Source organism: Lepidochelys kempii, chromosome 8 (assembly GCF_965140265.1).
Source record: "Lepidochelys kempii isolate rLepKem1 chromosome 8, rLepKem1.hap2, whole genome shotgun sequence".
Classification (NCBI taxonomy): Eukaryota; Metazoa; Chordata; order Testudines; family Cheloniidae; genus Lepidochelys; species Lepidochelys kempii.
In genome coordinates, this window is record NC_133263.1 from 98,616,286 (window position 1) to 98,640,871 (window position 24,586).

At 37.2% G+C, this 24,586-nt stretch overlaps 1 protein-coding gene across 2 annotated transcripts in view; it reads left to right on the forward strand.

Annotated features, from left to right (window-relative positions):
• Window positions 1-24,586, forward strand: part of FAF1 (Fas associated factor 1) — a 303,693-nt gene that overhangs the window by 137,797 nt on the left and 141,310 nt on the right. The gene's annotated exons all lie outside the window — the stretch shown is intronic.

The window sequence follows — 24,586 nt, forward strand, 5'->3', positions numbered from 1 at the left end:
AAATGTTTTAGTTAAAGTTGGTTGCCCTAGATGCTTTAGAGTGATGTATGATCTGAGAAATATATTAAGTTTAGAAATGTACTGAAGGTTAGATAGACATTAAATAGTATTTGTGCTTAGCTGTAATATCCGTATAATATTTAAAACAAAACTTTGTGTTTATTATAGCAAAAAAGTAGCAAGTAAAGTGAATAAGAACTTTGATTTGAATTCACTTTGCCTTTTAAAAAATATAAAGTTTAGGTGCATTTTTGAAATACACACTTTCAGTGTGTGCTTAAGTGAATATATAATTTAAAAAATTAATTAATAATAACAGCCCTGTCATTGACTTCATTGGGAGCGGAAGCATGCTTTAAAAGTCTGATACATTTACAAATGAAAAGAAATTTAGATGCAAGACTTAAGTTCTTTTTTAATGCAGGGCGCAGTTTTGAAGCTGTCACTCCTGTTGACTTCAATGGGAGGTTTGTGTTGAAATTAGACTCTGATATTGCAACATATGTGGTATGTAAGAGTACCAATTTTGGGAATGTTACTGCTTAAAGGTAACACAGTTGAAATAAGAAAAAAGTTTTGACCTTGGACTCTCTCCTCTGAATGTTGGAGTGATTAAAATGAAGAGCCCCAATTAAAAATGACCAGAAATGTCAGTGTTTAAATCTACCATAAGTCAAAAGGAGTCCACAGAAATTAAAGATGGAAAAGACCTTTTTAATCATCTGGCTTACCCCCTGTCATTGCAGGATTGCTGCCTACTCTTTATTTTCTAGTTCTTTGTCCAGTCTAGTTGTAAATCACTCTTATTATTTATTAAGCATTAGTATACTGTACAGTGCCATTTGTGTATGATGTTTTACAGGAAGAGTCAAGGTACAATCTAGCCTAGATATGACTTAACATGGGGTGGCACACAGAGATATGACTTCAGACAAAGAAGAGAGGGATGTTGAAACAAAACAAGGTTGAGGCTGTCTATTTTCACAAGATATGTCTCGTGCTAGTTCCCTTTTCTTTTCCCTTCTTTAGGGGTAGGCCTGGTTCTGTCCGCCTGTCATCTGTCCGTACAGATGGGGAGTGCTGCTGCCACAGAACCACGGTTCCTCTCAAATACCCCATGGAATCCCCTCTGCCAAGTCTCCTTGCAGAAGGGTTTCCAGGAGCTTGGGGAGGGAGAGGAAGGAGCAGAGCGGTTCTCAGCAGCAGCATGCCCCATAGACCAATTAGACCTACGCTTAGAATCCTATCTGGGGGTTAATATTAGCTTAAAGCTGTATTTAATGCCTTGTGTATCCCTTCAGATGCTGCTTTGGAGGCAGCCACTGGGGGTCAATGGCACAGCATGGCTTCGGTAAGAGACACACACCCAGTCAGGAGAGGAACCTGAGAAGCAGCATGGAAGCAAGAACCAGGCAGACCTGTCAATGTTTTATTTTTTTTTATTATTATTATTATTAGTAAGTGCTAATTGTGGTCACAAAAGTTAACACATTGGTATTTCATGTTTATTTTCCACCGATAACCTCCATATCAAGTTTGCTCAGTAGACAAGTCGAAACAAGATTTTCCTAACTGCCTGTAAGGGAACTCAGCTGGGACTCATCCCTCGGCTGGATGATGGGGCACCATACTGCCTCACTACACTCTCTGCTGGGTTGGGAAATACCCAGTCTATGGCCCAGACCTTCAGGCTTGGTCCTGCAAGCAGTTTGATATAGGCCCAGGCTGTGGGTCAGGGTGGGGCAGCAAACAAACAGTGAGGGGCTCAGGCCCTCAGGCAAATAGTCAATATAAGCCCAGGCTCCTAGCTTTAGCAACCAGGGGGAGCGGGAGACTGCCACCCACAAGGTGGGTGGCAGGGGGGACGCAGGCCCAGCCACTCCACTGTGTCCCAGCCCAGGGCCCTAGCAGCGGCGGAAGACACGCTGCTGTGTCAGTGGGGATCCTGGCCGCAACACACTGACATTGGCTATGGCAGTGCTGCAGCCAAACTGGGGTCGGCTGCCCCTGGGCTACTTCCGGACTCTCCCTCGTAGGGTACCTGGGTCAGGATGTTGTCCCCGGAGGGTTCCAGCACCATGGGCTCCTCTGGGTAGCTGGCGAGGGGTAGGCTCGGCAGCTCCTCTGGGTAGCTGGCGAGGGGTCTCCCAAGCCGGAGTCAGGCCATAGGCATCTGGCCTCTCTGGCTGCTGTCGCCCAACTGAGCTCCAGGGTTGGGCTTTTCTACTTCCTGTCCTGTGCCTTGATCTCTGGGGGGTGGGTGCAGGATCCACTGGCTCCACCCACTTTGGTGTCTGGGGGCGGGGGGGGGGGGGTTCTTCCCTCGGCTGGGTGGTGGGGCAGCACACCGCCTCACTACACTGCCATTGTAGCAAGCTCAGTCTGGGACCCGAGAAAATCCAGTAGTGTCCTTTTTGATTAGTAGCTAATGGGCAATAATAAAGGTTCAAGATTCAGAACTTAATTTGGCAGTGATGTTGATGCATGAAGCAGAATACAGTTTGCTCTTGTAAAACTATAGAGGTTCTTCCATAAACAGGCATGACTCAAAGTAAAGGGAGGTATTTAATAAGCAAGTACCTCTTTACCCAGTTGTTCTTCAGATTGTGACCACTCTTCAGAAATGTTGAAAAGTGTTCTTAACTAGTAATGACCCGTAGCTTTGCCATTCAAGTTTATGGTTTTATGGTAAGTCTGACTGAGTGTGTGTATTGACCTGGGAGATCTTCTGTTGATTTATGTGGGTGGCATATGAAGGGTCTATGCTGCAGAGAGAGTTTATGAATGTTCATGGTTACTGTGTGTGCTGGTTCTGTTTGTATGACTTGTTTTGAAGAACTGTGGTAATTGGGCACGTAATCCACCATGTACAGTTACCCTCATACAACCAGTGAAATTGTTGCATGCAAATTAGCTGTACAGTAAGGGTGTCGATTAGTTGAGTTATCTCTGATATCCCAGTGGTCTAGAACTCTTGGCATGGCATAGATACATGCCTTGCTGTCACATGGGTGTAATTTGTAAAGTCAAAATAGGTGAGAAAAATTGGAAGGTAACAGACCATGAATCGCAATTATGATTAAAACTGGGTGATATTCTGAACAAAGAGACCTCACCTATGCATCTAGCAGTTTACATTGCTTCACATTGGCTCTATAGACACTGTAGGCTTCAGAGTGACACACAGGTGACAATCATGGAATCTCATTATATAAATATGCCTCCACAGTATATTCCTTGTGAAACACTGCAGTGTACACTGTTGTGAAATATATTTTACTGAATAGTCACATTTAATACGATGCATATCTTACAGAACTTGCAATAGAAATTAGAGTGAATTGTTGATGGAGTGGTTACCTTATTCATGCAGTACAGGCCCCTCTTCAAAGTTAACAGCAGTTGGCCATTTAACCAAAAAGGGTTACATTTTATAAACCAGTGGTTGCCATGTTTAATTTCTACATTACACAAATGTGAAAGAGAATCCAAACTAGACACTTAAAAACTCAAGTAAAGAATGTAACTAGTTCCCTGGATTTTTAATTTTTTTAAAAACAATTGTTTAAGGCCAAAATTATGAAACCCGGGTAGCTAAAGTTCAATGCCTAAAGTCCATATTTGGGCACCAAAGAAAGTGGCCTGATCTTTCCAATGTACTAAGAAATGCAACTCCCATGATGTCAGTGGGGGTTTTGGATGCTGAGCACCTCTCTAAATTAGACCATTTCTTTAGGGCTCAATTATAGATTTAGTTGATTAACATAAATTATTCAGATCTGGAAATTCTGGATAATGTTCCTGGACTGAGATCTCTTTTACCATGTTTCCAATTTGATTACAGTGTTTAAAGATCACCTCAAAATAGGTAGAAACATTATAGTGGAAACATTAAAATCCCCAATTCTATAGCTCTGCCTATGAGGCTGCTGTAGTTAACACACACACTCACACTCACACTCTGTAATCCTATTTTAAAAAATGAACAGGTTCCAATTAATTACTGTTTTCCTTCCAGATAGCCATTTAAGAAAGATGAACCTGAAAACTATTTCTCTAGTAGGAACTTAAAGTAGCCAAGGAGGATGTTCCTTTCATTTGTAGAAATGTATTATAATTTAATATGTCCATATTTTTCTACTTTTAAATATTAGCATAGAACAGCCCTTACAGTTCCATCATCGTAGTCTGAGTTGTCACTTTGATTTAGAGAGGAAATAATTCTGGTTGGGATTTTGGATTGGCCAAGATGAGTTATAATCAATTACTATTTGACATCATATGCATTTTTGTGAAATGAGCAGCTAGAGGTCTAGTAACCAAAAATGTAAGAAGTGATTTACTTTATTAAACGGGTTGTAGTGTTCATTGCTTTATTTAATAGTTAGAGTTGTAAGATTAGACTTCCTGAAAAATGTAGAGGAAAAATATATCTGTGTATATTTAAACAGTTAACCTTTATTTTAGCTGATTTCACTAAATTTCATTTTAGTGAGGTTGTAAGTTCGTATAGTGTAATAAAGGTAACTGCTACAGCTGTGTCAAATTACTTCCTTTTCCTGAATGGTCACTTCTTTGTCCTTCTGCTGTTCTACTGATATAAATGGTATGCTTTGTGAAGACTGAAGTTTACAGAAGGCACAAATTCTCCGTAGTGTATTGGTCAAGCCCTAACGAAATTGCCCTTACATATTTGACATTTGTTGACCCATGACTTCATAAAACTGACATTTTGATTTCAACAGCATGGAATTGCTTGGGTTACTTAACCCTATAAACATTTCTAGGAGAAGGCTGTTGTTGGAGTTACCAGTACTGAGTAAGCTCTAGCCATTTTTAATTTGTTGCATTGGAAAAAACCTCTCTGGTTGAATTAAGTATTGTAGGTTTATGTTAAAACCTGAACTTTAAAGCGGAAAGTGATCTTACATTGCAAGTTTGTTTTAAATTACTTGGGTCCCAATCCTGTAAGATGATATACGCAGGCAGAGCTATATGCTTGTACAGAACCCCACTGACTTCAAGTTGCAGGATTAGTGCTTTTGTTTCACTCTTTTCAGTATGTTCTCCAGCGTTTTAGAAGCAAGTTCTTAATTCTTAAATTGTACATATTTCTTACAAGTATATAAGTAAATAATAATACACGTTCACAACAAATGTAAATAATTACAGAATATTTAGACTTTTGGCACTTGATGCTGCTTCATTAAGGCCCTAGTCCAGCAAAGAACATTACTGGTGGATTAATTTGTTTTATTGCAAAGACTGTGAATTCAAATCCTGTTTTAAATTTGTTCATTTATTAAAATGTCTATTAAGATGCTCAGAGTTTCATTAAATGAAGCCTTTTGCTTGTAGGATACCAGTTAGTGTTGCATTGCTCAGTAGTGAATGAAAGTTGTTGATCTCTGAAGTCTGATTTTGGAGGCCTGTGTTAAATTGATTTGTCATCTCAGTGCAGTTGTAAGTGACTGGCATTCAAGTAACTAACTCGCCATCACAGTAGGAGCTCACTGGCACCCTTGTAGGCAGTCTCAGAAGAAAAGCCAAGAACCGAATGGGCACGGAGACTGAGTCAACCTCTCAAAACTAGAAGGGATCCTCCAGATTACAGTTTAAACACATGGGAGAGGATGTTTAGTAAAGTTTGCTATGCAACAGCCATTGTTTATCTGCTCTGGATCAAGAGAAGACTTCAGCATCTAAGCATGTCAATCCATATATTTGAAAAAGCCAAGCTGCTGGGGAGAGAGCTCACCCAGATAAAGATGTGAGATCAATAATTACCCAAACTTAACACGATAGAAAGTATTAATTGTTTAAACGGCCAGGTTAAGCAAGACAAAATTGGGATATCTTGATTCAACTTCATAATCATGCATATAGAAGATCTGATAGTAGAACATGCAGCCAGAACAGATTATAAGTGTTTGGAGGCCATATTCCCTTAACCTTCTCCTTTCCTTTCCCCTCCAGGGTGTCTTTTCCCTTTTTGTTTTACCAGGGTTGGATTTGAGGGAGTGCCTAATTTTGTTGATAAGAGAGATCTCCCCACTCAAGTCATGTTTGAGTCTTAGATGTTTTGTTTTCATTCACTAAACTGGAAAATATAGGAAGAACAAACATACTGAATGACTATAATGCTGTTCATGGTACTAAAATGTACAGCTCAGTTCTGCAGTGTGCTGAGCACTGTTGACCTGGTCCAGCAAGCCATCTAAGCACGTACTTAAGCGTGTGAGTGGTTCTATTGAAATCAGTGAACTTTGGAAAATCTGATCTGGTCAAACGCAAATATTTTGGGCTAAATACAGGAGTAACTGGATGAAATTCTATGGGCCCTATGTTACGCTAGATGATCTAATTGGCACTCTTCTGACCTTAAAAATCTATGAACTTATGAATCTATGGACTTCAGTGGAAGAACTACAACCTCTAGCAGTGACGTAATTTCTCTGGCCTGCAGCAGTCAAAATGTCAAAATGAATTCTGAGTTGGAACTCGTAGATTTCTGAGATCTCTGTTTTGTGTTTTCTTTCCAGATCAAGGTAGTGTCTACAGTTGAGGTTGTTTTTACATATTGACATCTGTAACAGACTAGTGAAACCTCTTTCTCTTTCCCTCAGCATTATTGTACAGCTTCTGGGTGCTGCTTTTCCCATTGTTTTTAACAGTGTTTTGTGAGGCTAAATCAATAGTGACACGTGCTGAAGGAAAGAATCCGATGTGATCTAGCCCAAATACAAACTCTCTCTCTCTCTCAAAGATTTGTGGAAGTTAATGCCTTAACAGCAAGAGTTAGTTCCTCTGTGACAAAACTATGTGCACCTAAGAAAAGGATACTGGTGCTTGGCCAAATAATCAAGAGTATTACCAAGTATTATCAAGAGCAAGGGTTAGGAAGCCTGAAGATCCTAAGCCTAGACTCCCAGTGGTTTCATGCTGTTGACGTATTATTTTCTGTATATGTACTGCAGCTGGCAGAGCACACTTCAATGGTTTTTGCAAGAATGTGGCCATATCTTAGGCGAAGAGGTTCCTCTTTAACAATTAGTCCCAGCAAAGGTTATGTTTCCACTTCACCTCAAAACTTGAGATTTCATTCCAGCGCTCTTTGCATATTATTGGGTATTTTATTAAGAATTTCTACAACGTTTATGATAGCTGGTCGTTTGAAGCTGCAATTAGGAGAGTTGGAATGAGTCGTTTGTGGTGTATGCTCAGCAGAGCATGAACTTGAGGTGCAAGGGAGATTCGTAAAATGCGTCATGTTTTCCCATCGTATAAGTGGATCCAACAGGTGCCCGCACTTATCACCAGGTGAGGCCAAAATTAACTGAGCAATTGCTAGAAAAAAGACTTTAATCAAGTGAAGGAAATAGGTGCTTGGACAGGATGTGTTCTTTCCTTGCTGATCAGGCTGCCCATATTCCCCTCTAGATATTTTGGAATGTTCTTAGAACTTATTTGAATAAATGAGAAATATTTCTTTACTCTTCCTGAAAACTAATGCACAATTATCCTGCTTTCAATAAACATCAGTAAACTATACAGTAGAACCTCAAAATTACGAACACCAGAGTTACGAATTGACCAGAGTTACAAATTGCAATCAGGCACAGCAGAGACCTCCCCCCCCCCCCCCCCCCCCAAAGAGCAAATACAGTATAGTACTGTATTAAATGTTAACTACTAAAAAATAAGGTTTTAAAAAAATTTGAGGAAGTAAGGAAACTTTGTACTTGTTTCTTTTAAATTAAGCTAGCTAAAAGTAGCATTTTTCTTCTGCACAGTGAAGTTTCAAACTTGTATTAAGTCAATGTTCAGTTGTAAACTTTTGAAAGAACAACCCTAATGTTTTGTTCAGTTACTAACATTTTAGAGTTATGAACAACATCCATTCCTGAGGTGTTTGTAACTCTGAGGTGCTACTGTATTTAAATTCCATTTTTGCTCAAGTCATTTTCTCATATCACATCGGAGGGAAGCAAGTTTCACTAGTGCTTCACTCACTGCCACACTGCTTTTAACTTTGTTTTATAAAGGCACTAAATATGATGAGCTAATTCACTTACTTTTATCCTTTCATGAAAAATAAAAATAAGTTTATAGTTGACTCATTGCTAAAAATACAGTTGCACAGTTGATATTTTAAATATGGAATTCATTCTCTCTCTTTTATCCAAACGTGTGCTGGAACCTTTCGATACAATTTCACCTGCAGTCCCACCACTGCTGATCTACAGTTTGCATAGACAAAAACCCAGATGGAGGATGGGGGGAGGGATGCAACATTAAAAAGGGAAGTGATTTGGAACAGATGTGTTTGCCCTGCATTTCGTTAGAAATTTTTTTTAAACATGGAACTAAATAAACTCTCATCCTCTTGTTACTCTTTTAATTTTTGATTATTAAAATCCTTTTTCTCATTGAAAATGGAGCCTCTTTAAATGGAAACAGGGAGCTAGCTTTTGATGACCTAACGTTATCGGTAAACTTCCAACAGCTTGTGAATTGTGTTGCAAGTGAAATAAGGTGTGTTGAATTTGAGATGGGGAGAAATAGCACATTAAAATATCATCCTTTATATATTTTTATCTTTGTTTATTAAATATATGTTAAATAAGGTGATTTTTTTTCTTTATCGTATTAAGTAAATGAGATAGGGTTTTTGATTCAAGCCTCCATAGTTAAAGATGTAAAACAGCAATTTCTTGCTTCTATAGCACAACATAGTTCAGAGCTGAGATTAGAGAAACCCTGTAGAGTAGCTAATACTCGAGGGCATCCCCAACTAGAAAAGTATGTGAATTTAGGCATGGGAGGAAGGAAGGATCTGCTTTAAATTTAGTGTAGGGTCACTGAATCTTAATGATAGATTAAACAAGGGAGGTGGAATAATGAATAGGGGTATGCAATGTCTAGCACTAATACCAGAAGTCCATGGTTTGCAGTAGTTATTTAATGTCGTTTCCCATATGTGTCTGAATAGAGCAGGTTATGGCAGGGATGAGCTAAGGAATAGCTTTGTTAGTGAATAGTTAAATAGACTGAATTCTCTCTTTAAATATTACTTCTATGTATACAGGAGGACTGCTTGTTAATGGCATAATGGGACACTTTATGCATACTTAAAAGCACAAACTTCAGTGTTAATAAAGAAACATTTGTAATTGGTATATGTATGTTGGAGTGTAATGCTTGGATTTTACAGTATGCTGTACTAATAATGCATCTGCAGAAAGAAAAATTTTCAAAATGAAGCTAACTTATTTTTGTCTGATTTACAGTGGAAACAAATGTCAATTGTAATAAATACTTTCAGGGTAGTAATAATCTGCCAAGGAGAATGCCAGCATTAGTAGTGATTTGTCAGATGTGGAAATGAGATGGAGGGACTATAGAGCATTATTTTAGTTACTAAATAGTTGACCAAAAGCTCAGTAATCCTACTTTAATTTTGACTTGAATTTAAAATGTTGTCCATAGACTGCATGTTTAAGTGGAATGTATGGGCCCCCATTCATTTTTGTTGAGGAATATCCTGCTCTCTCAGATTGATATTTACAAAAAGAAACATTTTGATGAGAAGTCCTATGTACTTAGAATACAAGACATATTTAAGCATTGAGTTCAGATTTCTCTTGATAACACACAAGATCCTGCAAAGAACCTGACATCAAGAATTTATAGAAAAGCCAGTGGACTGTGGAGAAATTTATAGGCAGTTTTGTGAGTAGTCCATTTTCTCTAATGTGCTTTCACATTACCAGCAAGGCATTATAGACAGTACGCTCATGTCACACCCCATTTTTCCTCTATATAGAGTTGGCCTTGCAAGTGGTACACAAAGAGGAGGATGTGAATCTCACTCACCATTTGAAAACATTTGCCCCACTGCAGTAACATCAAAATAGGGACCTCGAGAGGCCACTGAGTCCAGTTCCCATGCAAGGTGTACTTGGTACTAGATGACCTTTCAGGGTCCTGTCCAGGCTTACAATTCTATGATTGTGTGAATACCAATAAAATCTATATAGTGTGCTAAGACTGGATGTAAAGAGAGTACTTTGTCTCCCTCTTTTGACATCTCACTTTGGCTAGTACTTGGAATGAACAGTGAGCTCCAGAGGGAGACCTGTCCAGGTGTCTTTAAGTGGGAGGATTACTGTGTCCAGAGGCCTGGAGGTGGTATGAAGTAGGAAGTAAAAGGTGAAGAATAAGGGAGTCCTGGAGGACTCACCGCACAGTAGGCATAGTTACTTGTATAGTACTTCAGTTCACAAGGTATATAGATTAAACTCGTTTTCTTAACTAGTTTTCTTCTATTACAAAAATTAAATTATTGAATAGTTACTGGACCATTTTCCTTGGCTAAGTTTTGTGTTCAGGTTCCTTCTAGTAGATAAAACAAAATGCTCTTTATGTTGAAAATGTATTTATTCACAGTGCTAAAGCTTAGAAAGTAAAAAGCAAATGACAAAATCCTATTGTTCCTAGTGATGCTCTATTTCTCAAGTTGATTATAATTTAAAATGGATAGACCTGTTACTTAAAATGTGCTTTGTCTCTAAGAAACATTTTCTGGAATCCCAGATTATAGCAGCTTCTGAAACTTTGTCACTGAGGTCAGATTTTTTTTACCCTGAAGACAGCAAAAAAGGATACCGTCAACAGTGCAGTTTCATGTGAAAGCAAATCCATTAGGGGCCAGCTGCATTGCTGTCCTTTCTGGGGATGAGGGTTTAAATCCTTCTTTAGGTCACAAGTGAGAATGATTTTGGTCTGGGGGAGAATTTCAGAGGCACAAATAGGAGTTAGATGCTTTCCTCCCATTGAATTTCAATAAGAGTTGGGTGCCTAACTGCTATTAATTTCCTTGTTAACCAAAGTGACAAAATCGCTGTTCAGTTTAGTATGCCCAACATTCTCTGCTCATTAGGCCTTACTCTCCACTAAAGGTACAGCCCACAGAGATCTGATGGGAGGAGCTCTGGAGTCCCTGATTGGATCAAGTATACTATATAAGCCAGAAAGAGAGAGAGGAAGTTTTCAGTGGAAAAAGGTGAATCCTGGCTTGCTGCTGCTACAGTCCCTTTTGCCCACTACCTGACCCCCAGCTTCATCCCTGTTTCTGACTTTGACACTGCCCTGTTCCCAGCTCCTAACGCAGCCTCGTTCTGGTCCCTGAATGCTGTCTCCCTGGTTTCTGCCTACTCTGGGTCTGACCCCAGGCTACAACTCTTTGGCTTCTGACTCAGTGCTGACCCTCGGCTTCAGCTCCTTTTTCCTGTCTGACCCTGACTCTGACTTTCAGTTCTGACAACTGGCTCCTGACTCTGAACCTGACCATTGGCTCTGGTTCCAGAACACAGCACTGACCACCAGGCCAGACCGTCCTCCTCTCGGTTGCTGGTACGGTCTTCCACGGATCCTGACATTCTGACCTTAAACTCTTTGACGCTGACTCTGATAAAAGGTGCCACACAAAAATAAAGTCTGTAATAGTAAAGGGCTATGCCCTGAGGACCTGATTCTCACTGAAATCAGTGGTAGTTTTTCTGAGTGTGGACTCCAGAATTTGTTCGACAATTAATAAAGAGTAATTTTTGCTGTCAACTTCAATGGAATTTTAAATGTGTATTCTATCTTTTTGCCTACTTTGTTTTCATTTCATTGCTTCTGTAATTTGTCATTCTGTACCAAAATGTGTGGTGACTGGCAATTCATTGACTTTTTGGAAAGAGAAAACAGCTGGAACTGTAACAATAGCAATCACAATTTGCTTTGGCAACTATTTTAGTTTTATAGCAAATTAGAAGCTGTTTAATCATGGGCTGACAGTTTAAAATGGCAATTTCCGCTTTGTGGTGCATGTTGAATTGTTGTAAAAGGGGCAGTCAGTCCTGGATAATGATCTATATGACAGAGTGCTTATCCTGTAATAGACTACTTACAGGCTACCAGTTGCCTGTCATCTTTCACAAAATGCCTGAACGTGTAGATAAAATGTACCATTAAGCAATCTCACTTAGAGCTTTGCATATGTTAGTCAAGATGGAGACTTACTAACATGACCAAGATTTACTGATGGCAGTACTTTAAAAAGTCACACATTCTTTAAATGAGTTATGTTAACAAAATAACTGGTACTAGTAGCTTGGGGAGTTTTTACATAATCTGACGCAGACAAGATGGTCATGGTACTAAATCTCAATCCCAAGCATCCGTCCCTTTCAATTCCCAGTGCCACAACTAGTTCACGCTCTAATTATGTCAGACCTTGTTTTATCCAACCTCCCATCTGTCTTTCTACCCAGTATGCTGCTGCCAAAATAAGTTTCCTTTCCCACTTGTTTTGAACACTCTTGCCCCTCTCCTCAGTTTCTTGAGAACCTGTCTTCTCATCAGTTTCTCTATAAATTTAAGCTTTTCCTTTTCACTTTTAGTCACCTCCAGTCTTGACTTCTACCTACATCTAATAATTCATAAATTCACAGATTTTAAAGCCTGATGGGGACCATTGTGATTGGGCTCCTAGGTGCTAGGGTAATATGAATAATTATTGTGTAGTCTGACCTCTGCATAACACAGGCAATAGATCCTGACCCAATAATTTTTGCATCAAGCCCAGAAACCCATAACTTCTGTTTGAGCTATAGCATGTCTTTTAGAAAGGATCTCCAGTTCTGATATAAAGATTAATAATTAGCTCGTACGTAGCACTTTTCCTCCATAAATTTTAAAGTACTTTGCAAGATCCCCACTTTACATATAGGAAACTGAGGCACTGAGAGGTTAAGGACTTGCCTGTGGTGACACTGCAGGTCACCCCTTTTTACACACTGTCAGGTAGGCCTTCAGTAGCATCTTGACTAACATTTGCAAAGCTCCATTATGCTCTTCAAAGCTCACCTGTTCTGTAAGGCAGTCTAACTAAAATGACTCTTCATTGCTCCGTGTATGTATTATATTGTGCTGTTTGTTTTGTAATGCTCCTGCAGGTGCCCTTAGATAGTAAGCCTTTTGGGGCAGGGCACCTGTCATTTGTTTGGCACAGCCATCCTCTTCTTCTGTACCATGTGCATCTATGGCATTATACTAATAGTAAATTATTATAACAGCAATACTGTTCTTATATCAGATGGAAAAGTCATTCAAAACAGTAGTCTGATTTTTTTATTTTTAAAGGTTATTTCATATTTTCTTTTAAAAGATCAGTCCAAGAGCTGGGGTCATATTCTCTCCCCACCCCCAAACCCCAAAAAAGACTACAGAGCGAACTATTGGATTATTTTCTTCTCAGTTACTCATCTTATAGAGGTGCTAGAATAGTTTTAGCTTTTGCAAAGTTCAAATGTTCTCCTCAGACATTTTAGGATGTGTCTTCAATTTAGCTGTTCTATACAGGTCTCTCCAAAGCTTGTTTAGAATGACCAATGGGTTATTTTATTGTGGATTTATGTTTATTTTTTTTGTTTATATATATTTTATATTTATTGTTTATATAAAAATATTCTTCTGGTATATGATACAGCAGAGTTCCATTTAGATAAAAATATGTTGGTCTCTCAGATAGAGAAATGAGATTATTTTTTAAATATCGGGCCAAAAGACCAAACAGAGACAATGAAATGGGATACTAAAAAGCTTGTATAGTAAACTTGTTCAGGAAACTGCAAGGGGTAATAATTCATATTTCTGCTGATGAAAGGAGTATCAGGGAACTCTTGTGTATAAGATGTTGATAAATTGTAATTAATTTTAAATGTACTGGCTGTATATGTCTGGTGACATCAAAACAGGAGGTATAGCATACAGAGGAATAGTGTGACTACACTGGGAGGAGTTTAGAAATTTTAGGTGAGTGGACATTTGAAGTGAAATGTTGTTTATTGTAAACAAATGGTTTTTAAAATTAATAGAAATATAGGAGCCTTCTGTAGTCTCTAGGTTTTTGCATCAGTTAACTGGAATCTACTTCCTTTTCACTTACCTTTTGAAATTTAGATTATTCTAAGTGTCCTGATCATTAGAGAGACAAGGTGAGTGAGGTCTAATATATTTTATTAGACCAAATTCTGTTATCTAACCCACCATATTTTGGGACCAACATGGCTACAATTACACTGTACTGATCATTGACAGTTATCCAGATGATGTGATGCTATATTGAGTCAAGGTAATTGTTGTGCATGTGAACTTGAAGTTGATCTACCTCTCAAGTGTGTGTCTTGAAAAATCATCCACTGCTTTGTAGCAGACTGCTTGCATACAGAAATTTGTATAGAATAGGCATTTCTATATATCCAGTATGTTTTCTTCAATAAAATTAGTTTCACCAAAACTTGAGAGCATGGTGATCCATCTAAGTTTATTGTTTACCTAAGCATTCACTTCTCTGAAAACGTTGCCCTCCCCTCCCCGATTTTTAAGTCTATCCATAATAATGGCAAAGTAAGAAATGTATTCTGTATTTATATCCTTCTACCTCCTCCTTTTCCCTTCTCAAAATAAATAAATAAATAATATGTGCCACTAACTATTGTGGAGTATATTGGGAACATTTGACAGCCCTCCCCAGTATACCTATTTCTAAAATCTTTTTTGTGGGAAATGTTGCATAATGTACAATGTAAAATTATACATCTTTCCCCAAATACCCAAGGGCAGTAGTTTATTTTAATATAATAATAGCCTGCAAAATTGTGAGCCCAGGAATAATTTTCCCCTAAAGCATGAGAATTGAAAAGCCTGAAAAGTGTCTTATGCTTCTATTTCTTTTTTTCATTACTTAAATTGGTTAAGTGTAGCTGCTTCTTTAAATTGTGAAAAGGAAGAATCTCTGGCTGGAATTCATGCATACTAATTTCCAGAGCAGAGACCATCATTACAGTTATGTAATAAACTCAACAAGCTTTCCAAGGGAAATGTTTACATAACCTGAGTTCTACAATGTGGCAAAACCCAATTTGTAACAGTAATTTTAAAATGTTTTTCTGTATTTGATTTGACAAATTCCCATTTAATCAAAAGTAACCATTTGAACTTGTAAGTGGACATACGATTTGGTACATAAAATGAACTGTTTCACTATGGATAGGTGGAATGTGAAGGTTTAGCAGAGATTTTTCTAATGACTTTTTGTGTTGTAATTTTCTGAAGTGGAAATAGTAAATTGGATTTTAAAATAATTCCTGAGAGCTCAATTTAGGCAATATGAAACCTTATTAGGGTTTTGATTTAAAAAAAAACCCTTAAATTTTATAGTTAATTTGTTACAAAATCTTAATTGTGCGGGAAATATCTGTACATGTAAATAGTATAGAAGTATTGAGGGTTTTGTTCATTTCATTTTAAATTGTTAAAACAGAGCAAACAATAGTTTTTTCTCTCCTACACTAAACAGAAAGGCAGTTTCACATATTAATGGGGAAAAGTTATAAAACAGAAAAGAATAAAGTCTTATCAGAGATCCTAAAAGCAAAAAATGTAAAGTAAGTGCTGCCTAATCTTATAAATCATTAATTAGTGTAGATATCATAGTTTAACAACTGTTTGAATTCTGGTTTGTATGAAGTGATACAGAACACTATTAAGAACAGAACAAAAAATTGCCAATTGCCATTTACCTAATAATCATACTTCTCTGTTGCATCTGGTCCAGTTTTTAGCTTTTTTTGTTAGAGATATTTTCTTCTTTAGGTTCCAACACAGTGAATTAAATACAAATGTAATTGTAACTAAGAATTTCAGCACAGCAAACAAAAAGAAAAACTCTCTTGACTACTCCAGTTGTAAGAACTGTCTCAGAAGTGGACAAAATTGTTTTAAAACAATCTGATTTTGAAATCAGTTACAAGATACACTGTATGAAATAACTTAAATATCAGCAAGATGCTAGATATCAGAAGCTGATTATACTTTAAGACTTACAAGGTCAGACATTGGCCCTAAGGAACTAGCAACATCACTAGGATAATCTATAATATGTATACCTTTTGAAATGCATTGCTTTAAAACATTTATTGATATGCTAAATTTGTCAGGGATTTAATGTAGTTTCTTAGTATAATGTGCAGTGTATGGGGGAATTATGGATTTTAAACTTGTAGTTTTTTAGAAACTGTAAATTAAAAATCATAAGAACACACTGTAGGAATAAGATTATTCCACAATCTTTAATCATCTGACTTTTTCTGTCCTCCTGGCTTAGCTTCCTTGCCTAGTCTCCTTGTTCCCTAGACCTTCCAATATTTGTATCTCCAATTTGTGCTCTCGAGCTCTCTTCCCCCTCTCCAGTTCTCATTGCATCATTGGTTAATTCCTTGACTGTGTTGGCCCTTGCTCCTCAAGCCAAGACCAAGGAGACAATTTACAAAAATTTTGAACTGTTTGATCCTGGGCAGAATCATGCTCATTTTATTTAGGCAAAGCTCCCATTGTTTTAACTGGAAGTTTTGCCATGGTTGTTGACATTCACAGTGATTCCTGTGCAGCAGATAGCTGCCTGAAGTCATTGTAATTCATACTTTATATTAAAGATAAATAACTCTATTTCTGATTGACCACCAATTGCCTTTTCCTGACCAAGTTGAAAAGATTTCTCAGTTACTGAGTTTTTCTTTTGTGGTCAGCACTGCTGATAACTTCTCTTAGCTTTCTTTTCTCCTGGCTTCTTTTACTCTGTTTCCTGATTCCTCTCTCTCTATATTGCTGACTGCTCTATCAACGTCCTGTTCTTTCGTGACTCCTCCTCCCCAGCTTCCGTGTCCTTGAGGATTCTGTTACTGATTGCCTCATCGTCTGCCCCGTGCTATCTTAGTGTGACTGTATCTGCTCCCATGGTTTTAACTATCTCTTCTGTGTGCATATCTCCCAAATCAACCTGCCCAGCTCAATAACTCTGGCCATTCTTAGATCTCAAAATGTTTTTATCAGATCCTCTTAGGTGCCCTTTGAACATCTCAAATATGTCTTACCAACTGTAACCTTTTTTCCTGACCTATCTCCCTTATCTGTAACTCTTAACTTCATTAACTTTCCAGTCTCATAGGCTCATGAGCTTGTATCATCTGCTGCTCTCTTCTCTGCATCAGACTCTTGCTAAATCCCATTGCTCCTTCATCTGTAATATTGTCAAGATCCGCCCTTTCTTCGCTATCCCCATTGCTAGAACCCTTGTCTATGCTTTGGTCACCTATAGCCTTGATTACTATAACTGGATCCTTTTTGGTCACCCCTTTTCTCATCTCTTTCTAGACTGGTGCTTAATTCATATTTTTCTCACATTGCCCCTGCCCTCTCCCCACAGAATGTGCTTTATTGACTTGGCTTCCATTCTGTTACAGCGTCAAAGTAGCATCCTCTCCTTCAGTGCTCTATGCAATCTGGCCTTGGCTGCGTATGAGCTCATTTCCTTGTACACCCCCCTCTTGCATTCCACATTCCTCACAGTCCTCTCACTTTATTGCTCCTTTTGTCTCTCTTTCACGCTCTCATTTTTGCAGTGTCTTTCATGCTGACTAGATGCCTGGAACAGCCTTCAGCTTCTCAGCCAATTTAAAGATTTGCATAAATTATATTTAATAATATTAAAGCTAACAATAGTTCATTATGTACATTTATTTCAATAACACTGTACCTAGATATGCAGAAAACAGCCCTCTGGAAATTACTATGGCTTGACTTGGATGTGATTTTTTTAATTCAAAGATGTAGTTACAGGCATGACCAAATTTTGTTGATTAAGTTGTAAAATTTTAATTTTTAAAATTTGATGAGAGACTTCATTAGGCTAGATTTCAAATTTTCTAATTAAAAGATGAGAAATTGACTACGCCTGGGTGAAATTCACAGAAGTACAGAAGACCCTCAGAAGACTTACATCACTTAACCTTGTGTAGTAGAGCCTTTGTGTCATGCATTGGGGTGAATTATAACCTGTTGTGTCCTGACCAGCATGGACAAAGAAGAACCTTGAATATTGGCTCAATTTGGTATCTGCAAACCAAGAATTCTTTTGTGAAAATGCCTTCTTAAACAAAATATTTATCACTGTTTTTTAAAAAATAGTGCAAGAGAAAATAAAATAGAAATTTGCCTAAGTCCTGTAACATGCTTCAGTCTGTTACCTACTTTGGGCTCCTCAACATCAACATGCGTATCTTGTTACCTCTGCGCCTCCACCCACATGAAAATGTTCTGATGTGGGGAGTTCGGTTGTCTCGAATGCATTGGGAGGAATTATGTCTCCGTCCCCAAAGAGTCTCCATCCGCAGAAAGGTTAATACAGCATTTTTGGTTAATTTTGTGATTTAAAATTGATATTTTTAATAGTTAAAGTTCTGGGACCCAATGAAACATTTACGTATTAATTTGGTTTTAAATAATCATGTATTGAGATTATCATCTAGACATTGTATCTACCATCTGTAATATGTAGTCGCCATGGTATCTAGATGTTATGAAAAGAATACAGATTTTGGGCTGCGCCAGAACTGCTAATTATTCTTTCCTACTGATCAAAGTAAATGTGGATGAACCAAAAAGCTCACCAAGTCTGTAAAGATTTCACTCTCTCTACTAATGGCAAATGAGCTTGTTAGCAAAACCCAACCCACCACCTCTCTCTTGGAAACCTAGTGGGTCTATTATCCATTTGTATGCTGACTCAAATTAATCAGTTGCATCTAGAATATAGCTGTATATTTTTATTCCACTGGCCTCGCATGCTGCTTTTAAAATAATTTTTGCTTTGGTTTATGTGTAATGTTTAGGTCTTTCTCGCCCCTACAGAATTACAGCTTTATGTTGAAACAGCTAATAAATATGAGGGAAGTTTCACAGTTTATTAGCAAACTCTCCTGTCCTCTGAATCTTTTTTGCTTTTCTTTTTTTAATGCCGTTGGAATTACCAAATAAAGGGAAATCCTTTAAATAGTTACAGCATTAATAAAGATGGCATGATATAAAGATAAAAAACCTTATTTTTTCCTTTAACTGCTTGTGGTTTTTAAAGGGACAATTTTGGCATGTTTTCAAAATCCAGTTATGAATTTAGCCCCAAGCAGTTTGTTTAATCAAACATTACCCTAATATGTTTTACATGGTACCCTGCCAGACAAGGCCTGTCTACAACAACTAGTTTATTCTGTGACGAGTTGCTCAACAGATGTCATTCTGGTAGAATAATACAGCAGAATGCTTGTGCGTTGGCTAAAATTACTTCAACTTTGATCACTTTTGTTCAGCACATCAGTCTGGCATTGTGCTTTATACCAACATAACACTATAACCAGAGCATGCCTTTCAAGCTTAGAATAGCAGAGGAATGTTATTGAAATCAGTGCAGTTACAGATGAGTTAATGAAGAAGGAAAATACTGTTTATTTCATAATGCCGTAGTGTTGTACTTTGGAATTAAAATGGAATGTAAGGAATTCAACTCCAGAGTTATTTATTTTTACTTCAGGGGGCTCTTTAAAAACAATTTTGTTAGTTTTATTGACCACATTTGACCATAAATAAGTTTTGTTTGTGATTGTAAAATAGTTAATAGAAGATTCTAAGTCTGAAACACTTTCATTTTATGGAAATAATTTTTAACACGATCTTTTCCATGTGTGATTGAAGGATATTTGTCCCACAAAAGGTATTCTTTTTTTCTTATATTTAATGCTGTAAAACTGGCATGGCAAGACCCAACGAATAGATCTCAGATTAGCGTAGTTACATTTGGATGGGATGTTGTGGGGTCATTTCTCAGTAATGACATCTCTTAACCTTGATATGACTGTGAAATAAATGCTGCACAGCAGGCTGGTCTCTTGTTAAGAGGCATTGAAGAAAAGCTGTTTGTTTGAAACTGAGTGGGGATCAGACCATGTTCCAGGCTACACAGCTTTCACACATCAGTTCATCTCTCACAGGTGTATGTGGGAAGATTTTAAAAATGGATTGAGTTGCATTTTTTTTTAACAGTGAAAGTATATTCCTATTTCTTTGAAAAAATAACATTTTTACATATGGTGAAGGGTAAGAGGATACAAAATGCTGTAATTACTAGTCAGCCTGATACATTGGCATTCTGTGTTTAAAATAAAATAAATTACTAAATGTTGTTTTTTATTTAAAAGTGGCAATATTACCAGTCAAAAAACTACATTAAGATGGAGTTACAAACTCAGAAAATTCAGAGTTAAGATTAAAAATTAAAAGAAATCCAAATATGGTAAGATATGGAAACACACAGTTAGCTCAACAACATTAACTTTGTCCTGTAGTGTCAATAAATAATATTGATACCTTTCTGATTAATGCATTTTACTGTTTGTAGTCCCAGATCATATTAAAATAATTATTTCCCTCATCCCTCATGGTGTCATCGGGAATTTTTTATCATCAGAGTGGATTGATTTAAATCAAATTGGTTTAAATGACCAATTTTAATTGTGATTTAAATCAGCAAACAGCAAACCTTTGAGTTAAATAATTAACTTTAATCATGTTTTGCATTGGTGCTTTTTATTTATTTTTCTAAAGAAAGGTTGAGTCTCATTGGTTGGTAACCATTAAAACGTTGATTTTCAACTAAATATTCCCTTTACACTAAATTTGGTGCTTCTTTTTGCTAATCAGGAGGATATACTGTATCTATAAACACTTATTTAAGCAATGAATAGCTTAGCTTGCAATTATTCAGATTCTTAATTTTACATTTTTTTTTTTTTTACTTGTAACATGTGCCAAGTTCTCTGTGGATGGAAGTTCAAATTTAATTAAAAATGCACAAAACCCAGCACTTTAATTTTTATTAATTAAATAAAACTACCTTAAATGTGCCGGATACATTAAAATATTTATCAAAATTTTAATTTGCATTCAAAACTGATTTATGAAACAAAGGAAGTTTTATCTGTAGTTAGTGAATTGAACTGATTGTTTCTGGACACCAAGATTTTAGAATGAGTAGATTTCATCCTCTCACACCTAGTTTTAATTCAGAGATTGGAAGAGAATCATACTTTCCTGTTTTTTCAACTCCCAGTTCGTTTCTTAACTTTGAATGAATTGCTCATTGAACTGAACTAGTTGAATAAACTGAAATGAGGAAAATAGTCACTCTGTACCTACAGAAGAAATTACTTCTGTCAAAAGCTGGTATGACCTTCAATGAACTCTGGTTTCAGGTGCTTAGCCCATGACTTCCACAAGTTTACTGATTTGACTTTCTTTAAAATTTGGCAGCAAATATGAACTGCTTAATAATTTTTTTGTATTTAATTTAAATATTTTAATTAAAAACATTTAGGACTAAACATAGGTTGTGAATTGTAAATTTCATTTTGAATAGGTTTATTTTTTTAAAAAAATAATCTTTTAATTTAAATGAAAAGAATCAATTTTTACCCACCCTTATCATTAACTTATGTGTACTGAAAATTTAAATTATACACATACTAAGTCTGTTAAGAATATTAACTTTTCCACACAAGTGTACTAAAACTTACCCATAACCATATAAAAGAAACCATCAATATTTATTTACTAATGCATTTTAATGTGTGGGTTAAAGGACTTTATTAGGCAGACCAATACTACATACAGGGCTATATTAAGCCATCATAGGGCCCTAGGCAAACATACATTTCTGGGCCCCTACCTTCTAATATGAACAACAACAAACAGCTGATAAATGGAAGAAGGGAAAAATTATATACCTAAATGATGTTCCCTTGCATACATGTCACTGTAGTAAATTCCCATCCCATCAGTTGTTGCTGCTGGAGAAGCAAGTAATTTCTTTACCCATGCCTTCCTCTCTCTTTGGCTTTGTTGGGAAAGGGAAAGTGAGTTTTAGCTGTGTGTGAGGACTGTCTCTGCCCACTCATCCTCTGGTGCAGATTTGCATGTGTAAACTGAAAGAACTTCACTCACTTGAGTGAGTGGCATTTGCAGCTTTTTCAGTTTGCTCTAGGGAACCAAAACACAAATCTGGGCTGTAGGTACATGCCTAGTTGCCTATGGGTCAATCTGGTTCTGGCTCCATGAAGGGCAGATCTAGGGATGGGGAATGGAGTCTCTGGACACAAGTGACTCCATGCTTTAAGGACTCTCCTGTGTTCCTGCCTCCGCTCCCCCAGCAGTACTGCCTTGGTGTGCAATGGAGCTGAAACAGCAGTGCCATGAGGAACCTTTCAAGGACTGGGGGGTGTGTGTGTGTGTGTAAATCCTCTATCTCCATATTTATAATCATAACAATTAGGTACACCATCACTAATAACTTTGCTTGATTACAGCTTGATTTCTGCAAGTGTAGCCTAAACACATGGTTTCAGTGAGCTTGAACTATATGGAAAGTTTGACGCATCTATGTGCTTTTCTTCTGTTCAGATGATTCCAGAAAAATACAAAAAAAAGTCTGACCCTAGTTATATTTAATTAAATATTAATTTAAATTTAATTATAATTTACAAACTAAGAGATTTAACGAATAAATCTTCAGAAAATTCACTCTATATTCAAAAAATAAATGCTATAATTTTGGTGAGAATACACTATCTATTCTTTATAAGTAAGAAAGAGGCTGAATCCCTGCTATAATGGCAACCTCATCTCTGCCTCTGTGATGGAGTCATGACAGGCAACAGATAAATATATTACATTATATGATTTCAACTACTACAGAGTAGCTGGAATTGGTTTATTTTGTTGCATTACAGTAGAACAAACATGTTTTTCCTCTGCACTTTTTGTCCGCTATACACTTAGCTAATCTTTCATGTTACCGGATTTCGCTGGATAGTCTCCATTTTGGCTGAATCCAGCTGCCAGTTCCACTGCACCAGAAGAGCAGGTAGTGTTTTGAGAGAGAGTGAACCCCGTTAGCTTAGGGGAGTGCAGTGAGTTGTGAGGCAGGTCAGAGATTTCTTCTTATGACTGTTGTTTGTATTTCTATGCACTTCACAGATCTTCTTATTGACCTAAGTCTCATGCCCCAACCTTAGAAAACAGTTAAGTATTAGCCCTTGTGATTTTACAAACAAACTAATGGAGAGGTGTTCGAGGTCACTTCAAATAGATTTGGGATAAGAATCCAAGTCTCCAGTATCTTATCCACTCAGCTACACTGCCTTTCAAATTGAATGTATTTTAGTGATCTAACCTCTAACCATTACATGACATGCCCTTCCCAAATCTAGGAACAGAAGTCAAGATTTCTGATCTCCAGAATTCTGCCTTATTTCTTTTTTTATGTAGAATATTGGAGATCAGAAATATTAAGTTCTCAAATGATTTGAATTCAAGTTGAATGAACAGATCTGTCTTCTAATTTAAAGAGGTCCTGCTCTTTCAAATGGTCGCCCAGTTCTCGCTAAAGTGATATGGTCATTTGTTCCGAATACCTACAAACTTCATTGTGAGAACCATCTTTGGCTTCTACCCAATGAAAACAGAATGGGAAAGCCAACAGGCATTCTACCTCATAATGTACCAGATTTGGTTCAGGACTGTACATCATGGAGGCACATAATGCACTTGGTGGCCTCTACACTGTCCCGACAGGATAAAAACAAATATTCTACTGCTGATTAGCGAATAGCTGTGTAATCCACTGGCAAAGTGTCAAATCCCCCTTTAGTGGTTGTTCTATGTAGAGCTGTGGTTTTAAACCTTTTTTCATTTGCGGACCCCTAAAAATTTTTGAATGGAGGGATAGACCCCTTTGGAAATATTTGATGTAGTCTGCAGACCCTCAGAAGTCCGTGGACCACAGATTGAAAACCACTATCTAGAGGGTAATATTTGCTCCTGTAATCTAAGTGGCAGAGGTCTGTACTTGGAGTCCAAAATTCTAGGATTCAAACCCTCTTGATGACCCATATTGTGGGGAAGACCTTATGGTTGAATGTAATAGATTTTTTCCCTATTTTGTGTATTAAAAACGAAATACAACTGGTGTATTTAACCCAGGGTGAAAAAACATCCTCTAAAACAGGTTATATCCTCAAAGCCTTTATAACCTGTCAGTTGTGGTGCATTGTGTAACAAATTACAGGTGTTACATGTTTTGTTTACTGATGTGACACAGTGGTAAGTTTGAAGGTTGTGAAGGATGCCTCTTAGTTTATTTGTGTTGATGTGATAGTAACTTGCTTTGTTGGGTAAAAAATGATTTTCTGTGGTAGACGACAAGAAAAGCTCTGGAAACTCTGTTTCTCTGTTGGTCTCTACACCACAAAAGGTTCAACCTGGCATTCAGATTTCTGCTGTTAGCACTTTACCTGTCCAATTGCTGATCCAAAGGGGCAATGTTTGCATACACTTATGCACAGGCTGTCTTTACACATATTCAGTCATAAGGCGGCTCTAAGTAAGCCCTAACAATTAATCCATAGGCTGTGAGAATACTTGTCTTCCCAACTGGAAATATTACTCTTGATTTGTATTTTCATGTTTCCCTCTTTAATATTTTCATTTTTATTTAGATACCCCTTTTTTAAAAAAGTACGGATTTCTGTGGTAGCCAGCTATGTTTGATTCCTGCTTAAATCTACCCGGAATTTAGGATTTCTAGGATGAA